The sequence below is a fragment of the Euphorbia lathyris genome, chromosome 1 (assembly GCF_963576675.1).
Source record: "Euphorbia lathyris chromosome 1, ddEupLath1.1, whole genome shotgun sequence".
In the NCBI taxonomy this organism is placed as follows: Eukaryota; Viridiplantae; Streptophyta; class Magnoliopsida; order Malpighiales; family Euphorbiaceae; genus Euphorbia; species Euphorbia lathyris.
In genome coordinates this window covers 101,272,664-101,284,678 of record NC_088910.1, presented here as the reverse complement: position 1 = coordinate 101,284,678, position 12,015 = coordinate 101,272,664, and the positions used below count along the sequence as shown (strand labels likewise).

The window sequence follows — 12,015 nt, the reverse complement described above, 5'->3', positions numbered from 1 at the left end:
GTGGCTTATGCTTGGATCCACTCTGTTTGTTGACAAGAGTGGAGATAGGATTAGGCCGGCCCATCTTCATGAGGTTTACAGCGGTGTCAGCGGGGCAGCTGGACTATCATGGGGGTCTGCCACATTAGCCATGTTGTACCGGCAGCTGGGGATAGCGAGCAGAGGAGATTGCTCCGGTATATGCGGATGTTTGACCCTACTGCAGGCATGGATATATGAGTATTTTCCGGTTTTCCGGCCGCATAGAGGAGCTCACCTGATCCCAGCTGACCATGCCCGTGCACTGAGATGGGAGGTCGGGGTCCCAGGCAAGACGACCGCCCTACTAGATACCTTTCGGGGGCAGCTGGATCGTATGACGGTGGCAGAGGTAATTTATAAAATTCTAGAATTTATTTAATTATTATTTATAGTATATTATTTTTATAATTGAGTATTACTTTTTTCCAGGTGACGGTTGCCTTATGGTCCTGTCGCTGATGATGATCGGCTTCGGGTGTCCTACGCCGGTTGGATACGGTGTAGAGACATCGTCGAGCCGTATATGCCCGACCGAGCGCTGCGACAGGTCGGATATACTCAGCCTATCCCAGCTGAGCGTATTAGACCTGATAAAGCAGTACGACCATGGAAGTCGTTATCGTACAAGCTCACGCATTCCTTAGTCATAGTTGAGGATACCTGGCGGAGATTTCCATCGGCTCGGGGCATCGATCGGAGGAGATGCCGACCAGTCGGATACGATCCCACTGCCTGTGATCCTGCTTATATGGGTTGGTATATGCAGTATTCGCATCCCCATCTCCTTCATGCACCACAGGCTGGACCGGTACAACATTCTCGCGCCAACAGCGAATTGGTAAGTTTATTATTTTTTAATATTATTATTTTATATTGGTTTATATGTGTTTAATTTTAAATATTTATTTATACATTTTTTTTACAGTGGGTTAGCTGGTTGTGGCGTGTCACCCAACTAGCGGCTACCCACCGATCTGACGAGGATGTTCCACGCATTAAGAGGGAGATGGATGCGTTTATGGATACGTGGCGTCGGGCGAACTAGATACTCATATATTTGAACACTTTTTGTTGTATATATTACGTTTATAAATGTTTATGTTTATTAATGTTTATTTTAATTTTTATGTTTTTAAGAGGATCATCATACTGTTCTCTGCGATAGGCAAGAAGTTGGGAGAGTTCAAACAGTTGCTGACCCTCAAGGAAGAGCTCTGCAAGTAAACACATATATAACAACACGACGTATACAACTAATTATCACTTCATAAGCAAATATAGATGATTTAACTGATATTAGAATTTTCTAGAAAATGTTGAAAAGATCCCTTGAGAAATGGTTGAGAGAAGTAACAGTTTACTTAGGTTGGAGAGAAATCCTAAAGTTTACCTGAAACGAAAATATACAATAGAAAATGTTAAAATTTTATATTAACAACCCCAAATATTAACTCTCGCGCTTTAAATTACCATAAAACTTAAACTCATTCAAGAAATATTAAACCCTAAATATTTGGATCTATTATTAAAAAGGTCAATTGTTGCGCTGATAATTTAAATATTTTGTTACAGTGATGATGCAGAATAGTCAGATGAACTGTTACAACACAAAATCATGCGAGAGAGAAAGGATAAGAGAAAACCTAGATTTTACCTGAAAGAGATCGTGAGCCACGAAGTTTACCTGAAAATTACAACACAAACAAATTAAAATAAAAGGCTGAGGAGTTACACTCCAATTGAAGAAGAAGTCTCGAAGAGGAAGAGAGAAAGAAGGAAATCCTTATTAAGCATTATCACCAACAGAAACATATTAACATATTATGAAGGATTATGCTTATCCTTTAAAATTCTATAACCTATATACAAAAAATACTATTTTTAATTAGTGTTAATATAATGTTAGTTTTATCATTAATAATTCCATCAAGATGTTGCACGTTTGATATAAAAAGTATTAATCTATATATATAAAATATTGTAATTTGATATTATCTAAGATCCCACATTTTGATATTATCTAGTTTTTTTTCATTAACTGATATGCTTATCCAATATATATTTATTTTGTTATTTTACTATTATTAATCTTCTTTACCTTACTAATTTCTAGCAAGAAAAATCCTAATAAATTACTTATAGGTTTGGTTACTGCTAGATAATTAACAATATATTATTTTAACCAAGAGAGAGTTATCCAAAAAAGAGGTACATGATTACATCGTTACATCTCCATTAGGCAAGAGTTATCTAATTTGTTTTTACTAAAAAATAGATAACTAATAAATTCAAAAAGATTGGAAGCAATTTAATCCAATTGATACGGAGGAAGCAAATATTATTTATTAATTAATATTAGTGAAAATGGAAGAAAGAAAAAGATAATTAAAGAATATTATGTTTAATCAACAAAAATCGAGGAGTTGACACCTCGGCTCCATCGTTACTGTTTTATATTATATATAGATATAGATTTGATAAAAAAAAAAGAAATGAAATTGCCCAATTTGCATAAGGATCAAAGAGAAAATGTTTCGATAAAGAGGAGACAAAGAAACGGCTCAGCCCCGAACTCAAGAGAGATCTGTCTGTTAGTTCTGCAGTTGAACGATTTCCAAAATCATTCCCTTCGTCTTCAAAAATCATATTCCCTGAAATCGCAAGTAGGGAATGGAAACACTCATTTCCTGTCTGTGCTAATGTGAAAACCAATTCTCTGCACCACCTTACACTTCTTCGTCTGATCCCAACTTCTTTAAATCTGTTTGAACTCACGAAATTCTCGAGGATCTTCCAAGGTGCTCATTCACCCACTTGATCTATTGGTTCAATTAATTATGCCTCATTATGTATTGTTTGGATAGAATTTAGAGTTGATTGAATGTTCAATTCTGTTTCAAACGGCATTTGATTGGTTGTTTTGTTGAACCGGATCTTGTTCCGCGCGGTTTGAAATTTGGGCGCTGTTTAGTTGATTTATTTTGCAAATTGATTGTCATCTAGGATCTTATAAAATTGATTTGTTTATGGGTTCAATGCAACAATTTAATTTTGAGTTTTGACTGTAGTTACTTGTGGAAAAGGCTCAAGGCATGGAAGCTAAATAAATTTTCAATTAATTATTTGCTTTTGTTGAATTTGGCACTGCAGATTGAGATCTCTTCTATGTTTAATTTGAGTGAAATTTTTCTAAGATGTTCTCGTTCAGCTCACTCTTCAAGCATTAGACTCCACTAGATTAGTAAAACTGAAATTATCTTTCAGAGAGATGATAATAAAGGACTTTGTTTGTTGCTTGTTTTTTATGTTTGATTTCTATTTGTGGGATAGTCTGGCAGAAGGGAAGGGCACACATAGCAATGGTGATATCAGTAATTTGTTTACTTTGTCCTACCACCTTAAAGTCATGAGAGTTACAGGTTTTGTGAGGGGATTATATGGGTTGCATAGAAAATTTAGAACTCATGCTGATTTTTTTCGCATGTGACTTGTGTTATCATCGCTGTCGTGGCTTGAATTGTATCACAACACTGCTTCTATTAAGCTATTGACCAAACAATATCCCGATGATCCTGATATGCCATAATAAAATATAAATGTCGGGGTTGTAAGCCTTAATATGATGTATGTCCTCAGCTGCTGTAAATGTTTGTGTTGCCCTCTACATTTTCATTTATATTAAGTTTTTTAAGATCTGTATACATGATTATTAATTGTTAGGTGCGGATTACCTTTTTCAGTAATGGTAAATGGTACAAATATGCCAGGTTTTGGTACCTTGTATGTGTAGTTGCTGCATGGTTCAAGCACAAACATAAAGAACCTGCGGTCAATATGGGGCATCTGAATTTGCAGTCTGGATCCTATCCATTTGACAGAGAATTCAGGGGCTGTCCTGTTAAAGCTACCAAAGGTTCTCTTGCATGCATGGTTAATTCTGAAATTGGAGCAGTTTTGGCTGTGATGCGGAGAAACGTAAGGTGGGGCATCCACTATGTAACAGATGATGATCAATTGGAGCACTCTCTCATTCATTCCTTGAAAGAACTACGGAAACAGATTTTTTCATGGCAAGATAAGTGGGACAATATTGATCCAGCCATCTATCTCATGCCATTTTTGGATGTAATTCGATCTGATGAAACTGGTGCACCAATCACAGGGGCTGCTTTGTCTTCTGTTTACAAAATATTAACCCTTGATGTGCTTGATGTTGATACTGTGAAAGTTGCTGAGGCTATGCATCTGATTGTGGATGCTGTCACCACTTGTAGATTTGAGGTGACTGATCCCGCCTCTGAAGAAGTGGCGCTGATGAAAATCCTTCAGGTTCTTTTGGCTTGCATGAAAAGTAGAGCATCATCAAAGTTGAATAATCAACATGTATGCAATATAGTAAATACATGCTTTCGCGTAGTCCATCAAGCCAGTTCTAAAGGAGAATTGCTGCAGAGGATTGCACGCCACACCATGCATGAATTGGTCAGATGTATATTTTCACACCTACCTGATATGGACAACAATGGGGAAAAATTGGTTGATAGAGGCTCTTCTGTTCCTGGAGAGGTAAGAATTAAATGCTCACTTTTTTATTTTATTATTCGTTGATATCATGCTGGAATTTTATAACTTGCAGAAATATTTTACACAATATTAACAATACAAACAGAAACAAGGTGGATATCTAGTGTGTTATGATTCATTGATTGTGATAAAACTCCATTATTTACATGGGGTTACCACTTACCTCCTTCAATCTGAGGTAACTGCAGCTTCAACAAAGAGATTTTTCCAGTAAGAAAACTGTAGTGATTGTGAAATAATCAAATTGGTCTTTTAGTTAAGCAGTTTGGAGTTCAAGCCAGGCATAAGATCTTATGATTATTCATGTTTCATGGCTGTAGATGTATATGCTTGCCAGCTGTCAGGAGTAAAGAATTTTTGGTTAGGGATCTCAACAGAATTATCCAATAGATGTTTATATAATCTCTCAGTAGTAGCAATCGACTTGTTAAACCTTGAATGGGTGATGTAACTTCCAAGTTGAGTAGAATATGCATACATGTAATACCCTTTTGAGTTATTAGCTACTGAGGTTAGCACATCAATGCCTTCCTCAGTACATGAAGTTGATATATGTGTATTTTTTCACTGCAGGTTGATGCACTGAGCAAGGATGATTCTTTTGGAAGTAAACTGCTAGATAATGGGAATGTAAGGGTTGAATCTGATGGTCAATCCGCAACTGTTGATGCAACTAGTGATCTCATGGGAAAATTACAGCATGGCAAGGATGAAGAAAAGATAGATGCTGGTAATGTGATGGAAACTGCTGAAAATGGTGAAAAACTTATGATGGATCCTTTTGGAGTACCTTGTGTGGTGGAAATATTTTCTTTCCTATGCTCTCTTTTGAATCTCATTGAACATATTGAGATTGGTCCCAGATCGAATCCGATAGCATATGATGAAGATGTTCCTCTATTTGCTTTGGGTTTAATTAATTCAGCTATTGAATTGGGTGGCCCCTCGTTCCGCAAACAGCCAGCATTATTGTCATTAATTCAAGGCGAATTATTCCGTAATTTGATGCAGTTTGGTTTATCAATGAGTCCATTAATTCTTTCAACAGTATATAGCATTGTTCTCAATCTGTATCATCATTTGCGGGTTGAGTTGAAAGTACAGTTAGAAGCTTTCTTCTCTAATGTGCTTATGAGGATAGCACAAAGCAAGCATGGATCATCATACCAACTGCAGGAGGTTGCTATGGAGGCTCTGGTTGATCTCTGCAGGCAGCAAACTTTCATGGCTGAAATGTATGCTAGTTTTGATTGTGATATTACCTGATGTGATGTCTTTGAAGACCTTGCTAATTTATTATCAAAAAAACGTCTTTCCGGTAAATGGACCTTTGTCTGCAATGCATATTGTTGCACTAGATGGTCTAATATCCATGATTAAGCATATGGGTGATAGGCTAGGCAATGAGTTATCACTTTCAGAAGAAGCTTCAGAAGATTCTGAGGGGTATAAATCATTCTGGACAATGAAATGTCAAAATTATAGAGACCCTAATTATTGGATTCCACATGTTCGTAAGATGAGATGCATTAAAAGGAGGTTGATGGTTGGAGTGGATCACTTTAACCGGGATCCTAAGAAGGGTCTAGAATTTCTCCAAGGAATAAATCTGCTGCCTGATAAGCTTGAGCCTCAGAGTGTAGCATCTTTCTTTCGGTACACAGCTGGATTAGATAAAAATCTTCTTGGAGATTATCTTGGAAATCATGATGAATTCTGTATTCAGGTGCTTCAGGAATTTGTTAGAACTTTTGATTTTCGGGGCATGAACATGGATACTGCATTGCGTCTTTTCTTAGGAACTTTCAGGTTGCCTGGAGAATCTCAGAAAATACAGAGAGTACTCGAAGCATTTGCTGATAGATATTATGAGCAGTCACCTCAGATATTGGCAAACAAGGATGCTGCTCTCGTGATGTCATATTCACTTATAATGCTGAACACAGATCAACACAATGTACAGGTTAAGAAAAAGATGACCGAAGAAGATTTCATCCGAAATAATCGACGCACCAATGGTGGAAATGATTTTCCACGAGAATACCTATCTGATCTCTATCGCTCTATCTGTGAGAGTGAAATTCAGATGATTCCTGAGCAAGGTTCTGGTTTTCCATTGATGACATCAGGTCGTTGGATTAATGTACAGCACAAATCAAAAATTACTAGTCCTTTCATTGTCTGTGATTCTCGAGCACTCCTTGACCATGACATGTTTACTATTCTGTCAGGTCCTACAATTGCTGCTATGTCAGTGGTTTTTGATCAGACAGAACATGAGGAGGTTCTAAAAACATGCGTTGAAGGGTACTTGGCAATTGCCAAAATTTCTGCCTCCTACCATTTGGATGATGTATTGGATGATCTAGTTGTGTCTTTGTGCAAGTTCACAGACCACTTGACTCCATTGTCTGTTGATGATGCTATTTTGGTTTTTGGAGATGACACTAAAGCAAGAATGGCGACCACAACGGTTTTCACCATAGTAAACAGGTATGGTGATTATATCCGCAATGGTTGGAAAAACATATTAGATTGTGTCTTGAGCTTCCATAAGCTTGGCCTCTTGCCTGCTCGTCTTGCTAATGATGCAACTGATGATATGGAGTCGTCTTCTGACCTGGAGAGGACAAAGCCCTCACCAAGTCCTTCCTTGACATCAAATACACCATCTGGCATCACTCCTAGAAAATCTTCTGGCTTGATGGGCCGGTTTAGCATGTTCTTATCTTTTGATGTAGAAGAGCCAAGGTCACTGCCAACTGAGGAACAGCTTGCAGCTCATCAGCGAACTCGTGAAACAATAGAAAGTTGCCACATTGACAGCATATTTACAGAGAGTAAGTTCCTTCAGGCTGAATCATTATTGCAGCTTGTGAGGTCACTTATCCTAGCTGCAAGTTGTCATTGCAAGGGAACTAGTTCCTCGGAAGATGAAGGTTCTGCAGTGTTTTGCTTGGAGCTGTTGGTTGCAGTTACACTTAATAATCGGGATAGGATTTTGCTTATATGGCAAGAAGTTTATGAGTATATATCCAGTGTTGTTCAGTCAACCACAATGCCATCTGTTGTGGTGGAAAAGGCTGTGTTTGGGCTCCTAAGGATATGTCAGCGGTTGCTTCCCTACAAGGAAAACTTGACAGATGAGCTCCTCAAGTCACTTCAGCTGATATTGAAACTTGATGCTCGGGTTGCCGATGCTTATTGTGAACCCATTACACAAGAAGTAATGCGTCTTGTAAAAGCAAATGCTGTTCACATCAGATCCCATATGGGTTGGCGCACAATCACTTCCCTTCTATCCATCACCGCTCGACATCCAGAAGCATCAGAAACTGGATTTGAAACACTTGCATTCATCATGGCTGATGGGGCACACCTTTTGCCATCTAACTATATTCTGTGTGTTGATGCTGCAAGAAAGTTTGCCGAGTCCCGATTGGGGGATGTGGAACGATCTATTTCTTCCCTAGATATGATGTCAGGTTCTGTTTTTTGTCTGACAAGATGGTATTCTGAAGCTAAAGTTTCAGTAGGGAGAGAGGCTGCTGTGAAAGTCAGTGAAGATGTTGGAGAAATGTGGTTGAGGCTGGTGCAAGGACTGAGGAAAGTATGTCTGGATCATAGAGAAGAAGTGAGGAACCATGCTGTTTTGATGTTACAAAGGTGTATGGCAGAAGTGGATGCAATTCACTTTTCAAATGCCCTGTGGTTTCAATGTTTTGATTTAGTGATCTTCACATTGCTTGATGATCTGTTAGACATTTCGCTAGACAGCTCTTCGAAGAATTACAGGCAACTGGAAGAATCACTTGTCTTAGCCATGAAAGTTATGACAAAAGCATACTTACAGCAACTGCAGGATCTGTCACACCAACCATCCTTTTGTAGACTGTGGTTAGGAGTTCTTAACCGCATGGAGAGATGCATGAAGGCAAAATTTCGAGGAAAACGCGGTGAAAAGATACATGAATTAGTTCCTGAGCTTCTCAAGAATATCCTGCTGGTGATGAAGACAACAGGACTACTCATGCCAAGTGATGACATTAGTGGTGATAGTTTTTGGCAATTAACATGGTTGCATGTGAAGAATATATGTCCATCTTTGCAATCAGAAGTGTTTCCAGATGATGAATTAGAGCAAATGCAGGCGAAGCACATAAAATCAGGATGCCCTTCCGCACCTGACACGACTCTGCTGGTTTCATCTAGCGAGACGATAGTGTGAATCTAATTGTAGAATAGAGGATTGCTGATTATACAATGAATTTTTTTTTCTTCTTTTTAAGTTTAATCCATGAGATTAAATTACTTGGTTTGGTGCCAGCCAGAGATAATTACAGATCAAGGAAAAATTGGAAGATGGAAAGGAAAGATAAGAATATCCTAATTGTTCCCTATCACAATTCATAATGCCTTTCTCTTGCTTTTCTTTATTGTTTTTCATTCTCAATATTTATAGTTTTGATATCATTTAGACTTTGATTGGATGAAAGAGTTTTTGGAAGGTTATTGTTAATCTTTAGATGTAAAAAGAGAAAGTAGTAGCTCCAAAAATACTAATTTTCAAAACTAAAAACCATGATTCAATCGAAATTGTGATTCTAATTCTTCGATTAAGATAAATCATTTTGAAATCCTCAGCTGCTGTAAATGTTTGTGTTGCCCTCTACATTTTCATTTATATTAAGTTTTTTAAGATCTGTATACATGATTATTAATTGTTAGGTGCGGATTACCTTTTTCAGTAATGGTAAATGGTACAAATATGCCAGGTTTTGGTACCTTGTATGTGTAGTTGCTGCATGGTTCAAGCACAAACATAAAGAACCTGCGGTCAATATGGGGCATCTGAATTTGCAGTCTGTCCAGGTTTTTTTTAGGCTATAATTACTCGGTTCTTTTTTAAATGTAATTCAAGTGACTTGCAATGTGCAGCCTTAGAAATAACATGTTCGAGTTGGCGGATCGATTGGTTGGAATATACAAAACAGACAACTGCACCAAAAGCATAACAATCAATCCAGGCAGTTTTGTGGTGTGTCAAAAAGCAGCATGATTCTGAACATGGTTTTTTGCAGTATGAATCAATGTAAGGTGCAATTCCATTATTATTTATTTTGTATAGGCCTGATTTGCACGTACTTGTAACTTTCAAATATCAACTCGATATTTATTAGAAATTGTTCGATAGCATACATGCAAATACTCTGGATAGTGCATATTATAACGTGTCCTTGGAATACTATGTAGATGCCATGACACACTTTTCCCATTTGTTGATCATGAAAACAGATGGTTTTGGATTGAATGACTTTAAAACACCGCCTTCTTGTGTATAGTTCTTGGTGCTTAACTATTACTTTGAAATATACATTAGCTTGCTCAGAAGCATCATGATCAAGCTCGAATGATCTTAGCTGGAAAGGGAGATTAGCGCTTGGCTGGCAACCTATTTAACACATGCTTCTTTTATATTCATTTGCACTACTTTTGTTTACATGTAATGCCATCACAGGGTATCAAGAGGGTCATTGTTGGTAGCTTGCTCACCGTTGCATCTCATTCTGCGAACTTTGAGTGAAAAAGAACGAGGAGAAATTGCTTGGACTGCTTTATCAGTGACTCTAATTAGATTATAAGACCATGCTCCAAGCAATGTTCCTACCACCGGTCCAACAAAGTAGACCCATAAACTTTTGTAGTGTCCACTGGCAATTGCTGGTCCGAGTGTCCTTGCTGGGTTCATAGATCCTCTAGATACTGGCCTGATCATCACTACACCTCATTAGTTACATAGCTTTGGCTATATATATATATATATATATATATATATATATATATATAAGTTACAGTATCTATGGCTTACCCGGCAAGGATGGAGGTTATGCATACAGAAGAACCAACTGCTATGCCTGCTAACTCTCCTATCTGCAAAAATTACAAAAACATTCTGTGAATGAATACTGAATAGAGATTATTTTTTATTGTGCAGTAGTGGGAAAAGGTTAATTTGGAAGGGTAGTAATAGATATTTACAGCCTTAGTGTCAGTTGCAACAGCTGAAGTTACAAACATCATAGTAAATGTTACAACCATTTCCATTATGAGAGCTTGAACATCTGAACCAGAAGGTGAAGTAGTCCCAACATCTTTTATAGGTTCAAGTAAAACTTTTAATGTAAATGAAGCGTATATTGATCCTGTTATTTGTGCTGCTCCATAAAATGGTACCTGCATAAAAAAAATCCAATAACTGAACTGAAAAGAATTATGCATTGCGTCGGTTCATAAGCTATGCTAATTTTGCGTTTTTATGTCGTGTCAGTCGAATTGCCTCATGAACATGTCATGTGGCTAGAAGAGATAGGTATTTGCTGGTGGCCTCAAAATGTGGCCATCAGCAGGTATATGATATATCTTTTAGCATTATTATTGATAAATTGTGTCGGAAATTATTTATTGGATTGATCTGAAACATTTTGATAATGTAATGTGTTCAGTTGTGTGGTCGGAAGGTGTTAAGCTACTACTTTCCACATACTCAAAGTTACAAAAATGGCCCCACGTTACCATTATGTAAGTGTCTTGTAGCAATCACCTGATGTACACAAAGAAGAACAAACATAATTTCATAATAAGTTTATATCCAATGGTGATTGATTAAATTAGCAGTTAACATTATTGTATGATTCCATATTTTTTTTATCCAGTTCTACGGCATTGTTGGTACAATAATAAAGAAATCTCATAATACCTGATTACATCCAAAACTCAAAACTTTTAGCACAAATAAATATAGACTGACCTGGTTCCATGGAAAATGTCCAAGGGAAGCAAAAGCAAGAGTAACAGCAGGATTCATGTGAGCACCAGAGACGTGTCCTACAGCATAAATCATAACACTAACTATAAGTCCTCCTGACATTGAAGCAGCTAACTTAGAGATTGTTCCTTGTTGAGTTAAGGATGATGTTCCACAAGTGACAAAGACCATAATATATGTAGCTATTTAACTCAGCAGCTATCTTTCTGAGAAAACCAGGAGAATAATGCTTCTCAAATGATTCTATTTGAATACTCATTGAGTTTTTTCCAGATTCTGATGACACTATTTCTATATCTTCTGTTGTTGACTGCCTCAGATTTGTTGCCATTTTCTTTTTTGAAATAAATGAGTAATAGAGCAAGAGATAGTCAATGAATGAAGAACCACAAATTGGTCATATATATTCTTTCTTTGCAAGGGAAAGCTAGACACCAACTCCTTTTTATACCTACTTTCTTCATAAAATTACCCTTTTAAAATCTGAACTATTAATAGTTAGAATTTAATTATTTATTTATTGAATAATTAAAACTTAACTATTGATTTAGAAATCAATAACATGATTAATGAGAATCCAAATC

At 37.1% G+C, this 12,015-nt stretch overlaps 2 pseudogenes; one reads left to right on the top strand and one right to left on the bottom strand.

The window, feature by feature from the left end:
* Window positions 1-3,350: 3,350 nt before the first annotated feature.
* On the top strand, window positions 3,351-9,308 carry LOC136209112 (ARF guanine-nucleotide exchange factor GNOM-like; annotated as a pseudogene).
* A 401-nt stretch (window positions 9,309-9,709) lies between these two features.
* On the bottom strand, window positions 9,710-11,762 carry LOC136218885 (aquaporin NIP2-1-like; annotated as a pseudogene).
* Between the last annotated feature and the right edge of the window lie 253 nt (window positions 11,763-12,015).